Genomic DNA, 11,721 nt, shown 5'->3' with positions numbered 1-11,721 from the left:
GACGTACCTGCGTCCTCGCTGCTCTGATGTGATGGAAGTTACACACACACGTCGTCTGTGTGGGGATCCTGAGGGTGGAGAAGAGGCTTAAACGCCACGGCGACACACTGACCCGCCATACAGGAGCGCTGGAAAACGTCCACCAGCTTCTTTCTACACACACACACACACACACACACACACACACACACACTCATATAAATATATACATAGATACACATACACACACAGACACACACACATACATACAAATCAACACATAGATACACACACATACACACACACACACAGACACACACATACATACAAATCAACACAGATACACACACACACAGACACACACACACACACAGACACACATACATACAAATCAACACTTAGATACACACACATACACACACACACACACATACAAATCAACACATAGATACACACACACACACACAGACACACACACAATACAAATCAACACAGATACATGGACACACACTCACAAACACACACACACATATACACACACATAGATACACACACATGCATAAATACACACACACACATGCACACAAACATGTACACATATACACATTTACACACACACAAACATATACACATATACACACACATATATACATATAGACAAATACACACACAGATACACACAAACAAAAAACACACACACACAGTATACATTACACATACACACAAACATGCACACAAACAAAATACACACACATAGATACACACACACATACACACACAAACACACACACAAACACACAAACAAAACACACACAAACACACACAAACAAAACACACACACACACACACCATTACAACCTGTGTAAAAAATTTGTTTTAATTTTTCATATACACACTATATGGTCAAAAGTATATGGACACTTCTCCTAATGAGTTACAGTGTTGCTAACAGGTGTGAAAAGTCATAATTGTTATGCTTCCAACAGTTTAGGGAAGGCCTTCTCCTGTTCCTTGCGAGCATCATCCAACATCAGTGTCCAGATATATTTAATAGAGTGAGTGAATCTGACCTGTCTGAATCTGACAGGGTGTGAAGATCTTCTCCATCCCAGAATTCAGTGCATGAACTTAGTACAGAATCAGCAGAACCGTAGGAGAAGAGATGAAGTTCACCTGAGGACCAGAAAGATCAAAGCAAAGTACAACATACAGACTATACGGACAAAACTATTGGGACACCCCTTCTAATAACTGAATTCATGTGTTTTAGTCAATACAGTTGCTAACAGGTGTAATAAATCACTTATATGAAGGAAGCAACAGTTTGGGGAAGGTCCTTTCCTGTTCCAGCATGACTGTGACCCTTTGTCATTTAATGTGTGTGTGTGCTCACCAGTGTGTGTGTGTGCTCATCCGTGTGTGTGTGCTCACCAGTGTGTGTGTGTGTGCTCATCCATGTGTGTGTGGTGCACCAGTGTGTGTGTAGTGCACAAGTGTGTGTGTGTGGTGCACGTGTGTGTGTGTGGTGCACAAGTGTGTGTGTGGTGCACGTGTGTGTGCTCATCCGTGTGTGTGTGCTCACCAGTGTGTGTGTGTGTGCTCATCAGTGTGTGTGTGTGTGGTGCACCAGTGTGTGTGTGTGTTCTCATGAGAGTGTGTGTGTGTTCTTATAAGAGTGTGTGTGTGTGTGTGCTCACCAGTGTGTGTGGTGTGCCAGTGTATGTGTGTGTGCTTTCCAGTGTGCGTATGTAGTGTGTGTGTTCTCATCAGAGTGTGTGTGTTCTCATCAGAGTGTGTGTGTTCTCACCAGTTTGTGTGTGTGTGTGTGTGTGTGCTCACCAATGTGTGTGTGTGTGTGTGTGTGCTCACCAGTGTGTGTGTGGTGCACCAGCAGGGCGATGAGATGGGAGAACGGGAGGCATCTCATGGACACTGTAGGAGGAGAGATCACCCCTGTCTCTCTGGAGCAAGGCATTGTGGGTAGAGTGTACGCAGCCACACTCATCCTGTGTTGGAAGGGCTCCTGGGCTAAAGGAGAAAAACCTTCTCACACACACACACACACACACACACACACACACACACACACACACACACACACACACAGTAAATAAACGAGGTGAAAGTCATTAATTTGATGGAGCTTCGATGCTTTTAGGGTTAATAGGGGATTAAGGGGGGATTATGTACACTCTGGCGTGACCAGTCTGTTTCCACCAACCTGAAGTTAAAAATAAATGGGACGCATTTGGCTGCTGATGCAGCGTCCAGTATCCATAAAAATACGTTTGAAGGAGAAGCAGTAAGAAATTCAAAGCCCAACAACACTGTACCTACTGTCCCACATGGTGTTACACACCTTAAACCACAATTCACAAGGGTGTGGCTCACATTTTTATACTGTTGACTTATTATTGTGGCACAAGCATTGAGGAGGACTGAGGAGCATTGAGGAGAAGCATTTAGGGGGAGGATTAAGAAGGAGCATTAAGGAGCATCATTAAGAAGGACTGAGGAGGAGCATTGAGAAGGAGGATTGAGGAGCATTGAGGAGGATCATTGAGGAGAATCATTGAGGAGCATTGAGGAAGAGGGATTGAGGAGAGGCATTAAGGAGAATTAAGGAGGATTGAAGAGGAGCATCGAAAAGGAGTATTGATGAAGAGGTACTGAGGGGGAGCATTGAGAAAGAGGGATTGATAAGAAGCATTGAGAAGGATTGAGGAGGAGCATTGAGGAGGACTAAGGTTGGGGAAGATTGAGGAGGAGGATTAAAGAGGAGCAATGAGAAGGAGAATTGAGAAGGAGGATTGAGGAGGAGGATTGAGGAGGAGGATTGAGGAGGACTATTGTGGAGGATTGAGGTTGAGGACCCTTGCCATTGCTTGATGTGGGAGACCAAAGCCTGGGCCACTGTGCTCACAACAGATGGACTCCAGTCAGTAATTGTATATCTATAAAGTGTTCAGTCTTTCAGTGTCCTATATCAGGGGTTCTTAAACCTGTGAAACACGATATGACCAAAAGTATGTGGACATTATATCATGAGCTTGATAGACATTCTTCAGACTTGGATGAATAACAATAGTAGTTACTGAATTTCTCTTTCAGTTTGTTCCTCCTTCTTACCAAGAATATTGGGGAGTTGGCTAAGACCCCACGGCGGGCGTACTGACTGGTGTGGCGTGCGCGTGCGCAGCAGTGCAGCGTGGGTAAGGTGGTCGGAGAGACGCAGGACACGTGCAACGGTCGCAGGGTCGCCCAGGAGCAGCTGGATGGCCAAACCGAGCGGGTGCAGGGAAGGGGCGTGGTGGTGCCACTGCGTGTCATCGAACTGCACCCGGGTGTCGTCGGCGGGCGTCCGGCCCACTGAGAGACTCAGCATCTCCAGGGCACAAGTGGGGCGGGGCTGGTGAATGAAAGGAGGAGCCGAATGTTTACGTTTTATAATTCGAACAGCAAAATCAAACATACATCAAACAGATTTCTATAATACACTGTTACTTAGCTTTGTCTCACAGTAGTTCCCCCATGTTTACAAAAATGACCTTCCAAAATACCACTGAAATACCCCTAAAATACCCCCTGAAATACCCCTAAAATACCACTGAAATACCCCCTGAAATTCACCTAAAATACCACTCAAATACCCCTAAAATACCCCCTGAAATTTACCTAAAATACCACTGAAATACCCCTAAAATATCCCTTAAAATACACCTAAAATACCCCCTCAAAATTAACCTAATACCACTCAAATACCACTCAAATACCCTTAAAATACCACTGAAATACCCCTAAAATGCCCCCTGAAATTCACCTAAAATACCACTGAAATACCCCTGAAATTCACCTAAAATACCACTGAAATACCCTTAAAATACCACTGAAATACCCCTAAAATACCCCCTGAAATTCACCTAAAATACCACTCAAATACCCCTAAAATACCCCCTCAAAATTCACCTAAAATACCACTGAAATACCCCTGAAATTCACCTAAAATACCACTGAAATACCCTTAAAATACCACTGAAATACCCCTAAAATACACCCTGAAATTCACCTAAAATACCACTGAAATACCTGTGAAATTCACCTAAAATACCACTGAAATACCCTTAAAATACCACTGAAATACCCCTAAAATACCCCCTGAAATTCACCTAAAATACCACTGAAATACCCCTAAAATACCCCCTGAAATTCACCTAAAATACCACTAAAATACCCCTAAAATACCCCCTAAAATTCACCTAAAACACCACTGAAATACCCCTAAAATATCCCTTGAAATACACCTAAAACACCACTGAAATACCCCCTGATATTCACCTAAAATACCACTGAAATACCCCTAAAATACCCCTGCAATTTGGCTAATAAACAAAATAGGTTCTCATTTCAAGCTGATAGCAGTTCAGGGTGGTGTGAGTGGTTACTGTGTAAAGCAAAAATAGGCCAAGGTCAAGCACACTGCTGGTGCTGGCCGGGATCCAATATGTGACACTGTGCCTGCAGGAGGAACCGTAGGAGTCCTGTGGCTGAGCTTTCCCTCATTTCTACCAGGACTCGGTTACGAAATCCTTCTGCCTTGACACATATGGCCATCTGAGGGGGCACGGAGGCATAGATGATTGAGGTGTCGGTTCCCCCTTGCTGAGTGTTCTTTTGAGGAATCAGGACTGAACCACCCTGGATGAGTAAGCTGCCCCAGAGGTGGTGTGGAAGCTGTGGCAGTTGGTGGTACAAGGTGCCACTTTTTCCTTTTTCCGAGAACTTAGTCGGCGCAGGCGCCCTAAGCAGCTTACAACATTGTGACGACCAGGATTACTTTGTGTTACTTTGTTTTACCTTGTTTTAATTTGTCCTGCAAATTCGGTTTATTTTCAATTCTTGCAACTCCTCAGTGGTGAGGCGCGGTGCGACCCTTTACCTTTTACACCGATCAGCCATAACATTAAAACCACCTCCTTGTTTCTACACTCACTGTCCATTGTATCAGCTCCACTTACCATATAGAAGCACTTTGTAGTTCTACAATTACTGACTGTAGTCTATCTGTTTCTCTGCATGCTTTGTTAGCTCCCTTTCATGCTGTTCTTCAATGGTCAGGACCCCCACAGGACCCCCACAGAGCAGGTATTATTTAGGTGGTGGATCATTCTCAGCACTGCAGTGACACTGACATGGTGGTGGTGTGTTAGTGTGTGTTGTGCTGCTGGAGTTTTTAAATACCGTGTCCACTCACTGTCCACTCTATTAGACACTCCTACCTAGTTGGTCCACCTTGTAGATGTAAAGTCAGAGACGATCGCTCATCTATTGCTGCTGTTTGAGTCGATCATCTTCTAGACCTTCATCAGTGGTCACAGGACGCTGCACACGGGGCGCTGGACTACAGTCAGTAATTGTAGAACTACAAAGTGCTTTTATATGGTAAGTGGAGCTGATAAAATGGACAGTGAGTGTAGAAACAAGGTGGTGGTTTTAATGTTATGCCTGATTGGTGTACGTACCTGCATGGGCTCATCCAGGCTCTTCTGATCTTTATCCTCTTGTTTTGCTCTTTCTGGTTCTTTTCTGGCTTTGCTGAAGAACAAAATCTTCTCTGGGTTCAGACTCGGCCAGGACAGGACGCCCTGCTTATCAACGCAGCACAGAACCTGAAACACATTCAGCACTGATGTGTAAAAAATTTTACATTTAAATAAATAATAATTTAGAGGGTTTATTTACATTTAAATAAATAATAATTTAGAGGGTTAAAAGTATGTGGACACCTCTAATCTCTGTAAGTTGTGAGTTCCAGAGCTCAGCTGGACCTGACTGTGGTGCTACAACCTTCTATTGAGGAACACACACAACAGCGATGGTTGAGATGGTCTGGACACGTGTATAGAATGGACATGAGCCTAATACCTCACCACAACACCTATGGAGATGACGAACCCTCAGAATGAAACGTGGACCAAGCAAATCAAAGAAGCTTTAAAGATCCAACAGTTAGACGTAAACCGAGCAGCGTAGAGAAATGTGATTTTGAAATCCTGCGGCACCCAAGGTAAGCGGGGTATTGGTCACGAGGACGCCCTCCTCCAAACATCAGTTAGGGACCAAAGAAGAAGAGATGGAGAAAGAGATTTTGGCACTGAAATAGAAGTTCATTTGGCCAATCAATGAACTGGAAAATCGGTTGTAAACTTGGACTTCTTGTCCAGCATCAGCATCTGATGCTTCTTTGAATTTATGGGTACAAATTCCCACAAACACACTCCAAAATCTTCTTAGAAGAGTGAAGGATATTAAAGCTGCAATGCGAAGATCACGAGTGTCACGAATAAAGCCTCTTTGTGCTCCTAGAGCCATATTTATGTGCCACGCCCCTCTCTTTTTCAAACCTATGCCTCCTCTTCTGATTGGTCAATGAAGCTAATGATCCACAGCTGCTCCTCGTTGCAGGTAATGCTCAGGGCATGTAAGGGAGCAGCTGTGGAGACTATTTTGACTTTGACTTGTCAGGCTCTTTGTTCATCCATGCTGTTGTTCATTGCTTGTGTTAGTCAGATCATGTTTAGCTTTAGCATAGGTATTAGGTTTAGATTAGTGTTAGCATTTAGCATAGGTTGTGTGTGTGTGTGTCTGGTCCAGTCTTGTGTACCATTCTGTCTTGTGTGTTGTTATTATTAAACACTTTACTAAAACATCTCTGAGTGTGTGTCTGCCCCTCTTGTCACAATTTGGAATAGGTTATCCAACAGGCTCATGGTCTCATGATCAGGTGTCCACATACTTTAGGTAACGTGTAAAGGTTTGACTTGTTTCACCGTGACAGATCCCAGGTTGTGCAGCAGACTTGCCGTGTGGCAGAGCGCCGGGGACCGGCCCAAAAGCACCGAGAGAAACTTCCTACAGGTCACCTTCCACGTCTCCTGTTCACCAACATAAATAACACATCATTATCTGTATTTCTGTAGCATCTGGTCATGGTCAGTTGTCCACATACTTTTGGTCCTATAGTCTACATAGTTCCAGGAGTGAAGTTTTTCATTATTTAAAGCACCTGATATTGAAGACGTCTGTTTCACCTTTGGTAATTCACTTACCCACAATCCCGTTGGCTGAGGATCCATCTGAAGGAGCACCTGTACCTCACCATACAGCCCCACCAGTAACCAGAGCACGGGGAAGGTCAGGGGCAAAAGGGGCAGAACACCGCTCACCTATACAGTGGAGCAGAAGTACTGAGCTAATAAAGTCCTATCCATGACATTTCCAACATTTCTGCTACTGAAACAAAGATCACAGGCGCCTCTCTATCTTTGAAGACCCCGCCCATATAGTCCGGTCATCCCGCCGTAGCAGAACCTTGTCTGCTGCAGGCACTGCCAATTATGCCCGCTAGATGGCGCCCAGCCGACCGGTGGCAACGCTGAGTTTTGAACCGAGTTCAGAATCTCAGCGCTGGTGTGCTTGCGGAATATCCCACTGTGCCACCTGGGCGGCATAAAGGCCATAAAGAGAGGGTGGCTAATATTTGGAGATATTGGCTCTCGCTGTGTTTTGGTGGAGTCCTTTAAAAGGGGGAAGGGGCAACTCCTTATTAATACACTTTTGGAAAGGGATGTCCAACATGCTCAAGGTCAGTTGTCTACATACTTTTGGTCATGTAGTGCCAGACGTCTTCTAGAGACAGTTTTGAAGGAGAGATGTGACCTCAGGCTTCCTGAATATTGGACACAATTTGGTGTTCCAGTTTTGGAAGGCTCTTTTCTCCAAAGTCTGGACTTCCAGTACCTGGACGGTACTAAAAAGTCAACATATCTGTCCCATTTTAATTAGACAAACATATATTAATTATACAGTCACAGAAAAACAACAGTTGCAGGATTTTCATGTCGTGTGGTTGAATCTCACCGGTAGCTGCAGCAGAGCAACAGGCCAGGGTCCCACTCCAGGAGCTCCCAGTGTGAAGCGCAGTGTGTTCAGCACTAGCAGCGCCACCTAGTTAAAATACAACCCCAAATCAGAAAAAGTTGGGACAGTATGGAAAACCCAATAAAATAAATTGCCTTTTATTTCATGTCAGACAGGATGAACCTGAGATATTTATCTGCTCAACTTCATTTCATTTATTAATAAACATCCATTCCTGCATTTCAGGCCTGCAACACATTCCAAAAAAAGTTGGGACGGGGGAAATTTAGGGCTCGTAATGAGGTGAAAAAAATAAATAATCATGTGATGTGAACAGGTGATTGTAATCATGGTTTTGTACAAAAGCAGCATCCAGGAAAAGCTGAGAGTCTCTGATGATCTAAAGATGATCAGAGGATCCAGTTTGTTCACAAATGTGTGAGAAAATGATTGAAATGTTTAAAAACAATGAACCTCAAAGAAAGATGGGAAGGGATTTGCATATTTCTCCCTCTACAGTGCAGAATATTATTAAACTATTCAAAGGTCAGGAGGAATTTCAGTGTGTAAAGGACAAGGACGCAAGCTTAAGCTGAACGCCTGTGATCTTCCATCCCAGGGATTAGTTTATCAAACTAATGTTAACCTTATGTTAACCATGTCCAGAAGCGGTGTCGACTTCTCTGGGCTCGGAGGCATCTAGGATGGACCATCACACAATGGAAACGTGTATTGTGGTCAGATGAATCAGCATTCCAGCTCTTTTTTGGAAAAATGGACGCCGTGTGCTCCAGACCAAAGTTGAAAAGGATCCAGACTGTTATCAGTAACAAGTCTAAAAGCCAGGGTCTATCATGGTATGGGGGTGTGTCAGTGCCAGGGTCTGTCATGGTATGGGGGGGAGGGGGGGGGGGGGCGGTGTCAGTGCCAGGGTCTGTTATGGTATGGGGGTGTGTCAGTGCCAGGGTCTGTCATGGTATACTGGGTCTGTCACCTACTGATTGCTAGTCCAATACTTTCTGGATGAGCTGTTGCCCTGTACCAGATTTTAGCAGGCTGATATTTAGGCTGATGATATTAGGAACTATTCAGGCTCTCGTTGTGTTTCGGTGGAGTCCTTTATGATATGTTTAAATGACTTGTTTCTTCAAATTTTCTGGAATTTCCTTAGATGGGGGCGTGGTGTTTCTGTAGAGACTCTATGACGGTCACATGACGTTCATCGTAAAGTTCAAGGACTGCTGGAGCTGAGTCAAGCTGTGGTCAGTGAACTAAACCGGTTGAGGCAACCAAAGGGGGCGAATACTTTTTCACAGACTTACCAGAAGCAGCGGAGCCGGACCTCGTTCCAACAAAACCTGCACGGCGAAGCGTTCGTTATCCAGCACTGAGACGGGTCGACGCCCAGAGAGCTCCAAACACCTTCTAAAATACAAACAACAAATACAGCAACGGGGTTAGGAAACACCATACAGCCAAAAGTATGTGGACACCTGACCTTGAGCTTGTTGAACACTCTTTAGAGAGGCCTGTTCACAAGGTTTTTGATTGTGCCTCATGTCCATTAGGATCAAATGGCCTGACTCACACTCAACATTCCGATTCATCCCAGAGGTGTTGAATGAGTTTGAGGCCACTGAGATTTTCCACTCTAAACTCACTAAACTAGGTGTTACTTGACTTTAATTTGTGGACAGCGAACTGTTGTAGCAGGAAAGGACCTTCCCCAAACTCCTGCCACACCCTGGAAGCTTATCATTTACTTGTTAGTATTTATTTATTAAGTAAATCATTAAATATGGGTCCACGTTGGAGGGACAGCTTCATATGACCGGCCCTAGTGTTCTCATGACCAGGTGTCCACATACTTATGGCAATATTATGTACAAGTGTGTTTCTAAACTGTTGACGCACTGAACCATTTCCACCGCTGGGGTGCGAGTGACCCTGAAGAGCTGAGGCTGGAGCAGACGATGTGGACGCGACCCCTCGTGGACCAGAGGTGACGGTGGGCAGGAGAGCTGGTTGAACACGTCAGTTCGGGACAGGATCACGTGCTCCTCATCCTGTTCACCGGGTACAGAGGGGTCAGGAACACCCCTGGCCTGTGTAGTTGTTGCAGTGTATTTTGGTTAAATACGGTGACTGACCTGGACCCCTCGGAGCTCAGTAGGAGCCTCGCTGCCCGGTCGTAGAGCGATGATGTCACCTGTTACCAGGAGACTGACGGGGAGGTTGATCAACCGTCCGTCCCGGTACGTCCACTGTAGTGATACAGCGGGTAGGGAGGGGAGCAAGAGGTCACCGGTCTCTCTGAGCCAATCAGAGCGCTGCAAAACATCTGTAACCAACAACAATACTAATAATAATAATAATAAACATAATAATAAACATAATAATAAACATAATAAAAGACCCAAACAAACAAAAACCAAAACAATAAAAAAAAATCCAAACAAAAACACCAAACAAAAACATCTAAACAAATAAAAACTCCAAACAAACAAAAACCCAAACAAAAAAAATCCTAACACAAAACACCCAAACAAAAATCCAAACAAACAAAAAAAATGACCAAACAAAAACATCTAAACAAACAAAAACATCTAAATAAAAACATCTAAACAAACAAAAACATCTAAATAAAAACTCAATCAAACAAATCCCCAAACAAACAAAAAACAACCAAACAAAACAACGAACAAACAAAAAACAACCAGACAAACAAAACCCCAAACAAAAAACAACCTTACGAACAAAAACAACCAAACAAAAAACAACCAGACAAACAAAACAACCAGACAAACAAAACCCCAGACAAACAAAAACAAAGCAGACAAACAAAACCCCAAACACAAAACAACCAGACAAACAAAACCCCAGACAAACAAAAACAAAGCAGACAAACAAAACCCCAAACACAAAACAACCAGACAAACAAAACCCCAGACAAACAAAAACAAAGCAGACAAACAAAACCCCAAACACAAAACAACCAGACAAACAAAACCCCAAATAAACAAAAACACCTAAACAAACAAAAAACAAACCAGACAAACAAAAAACTAACCAGACAAACAAAACACCAAATAAACAAAAAACAAGCAAACAAACAAAACCTCAAACAAACAAAACACCCAAACAAACAAAAAACAAACCAGACAAACAAAAAACTAACCAGACAAACAAACAAAAACAACCAAACAAACAAAACCTCAAACAAACAAAAAAAACAAACCAGACAAACAAACCCCCAAACAAACAAAAAACAAACTAGACAAACAAAACCCCAAACAAACAAAAAACAACCAGACAGACAAAACCCTAAACAAACACAAGCGAGTGTGGTTTCCATGGTTACGCATGTTACCCTGTAAGGAGCTTAGTAACGCTTCGACTCGACGTGGCATCTCCGACGTCTTCAACCGCTGAAGTGCTGCCATGGCAACCAGGCCAGACAGGAGGAGGAGCAAAAGTGCAGCTCCACCAATCAGAGCCGCTCCATGGTGGTAAAACACAGTGAAACCCTATTTGACGGAGTTCCTCAGGGCTTTATGTTAGGTACAAAAAAGTTTCTCCTACTTGCCTGCACGTGACCGGGTTGTTTCGGACTCTGCTGGTGCTGTTGAAGGACGGTCGATAGCTGAGAGTGAAGTTGAGTCAGAGCTTCAGCGGTTGAGAATCCCAACGGCCTCTAAATCATGTAGAAGATTTGAAACATCAGGATGTTAAACACCCAGTGCTAACAACCCTGTAGCAACAGTTTAGGGAAGGTCCTGTTTTCTGTTGCTTTGAGAAGATGTTCATTATAAAAGCGCTACACTA

At 43.8% G+C, this 11,721-nt stretch overlaps 1 pseudogene; it reads right to left on the bottom strand.

Annotated features, from left to right (window-relative positions):
• Positions 1-11,339, bottom strand: part of LOC134329414 (transmembrane protein 94-like) — a 22,997-nt pseudogene extending 11,658 nt beyond the window's left edge.
• Positions 11,340-11,721: the final 382 nt, after the last annotated feature.

The sequence above is a fragment of the Trichomycterus rosablanca genome, chromosome 15 (genome assembly GCF_030014385.1).
Source record: "Trichomycterus rosablanca isolate fTriRos1 chromosome 15, fTriRos1.hap1, whole genome shotgun sequence".
NCBI classification, from domain to species: domain Eukaryota; kingdom Metazoa; phylum Chordata; class Actinopteri; order Siluriformes; family Trichomycteridae; genus Trichomycterus; species Trichomycterus rosablanca.
The sequence above is the reverse complement of the archived record's forward strand: the minus strand, read 5'-3'. Positions and strand labels throughout refer to the sequence as shown.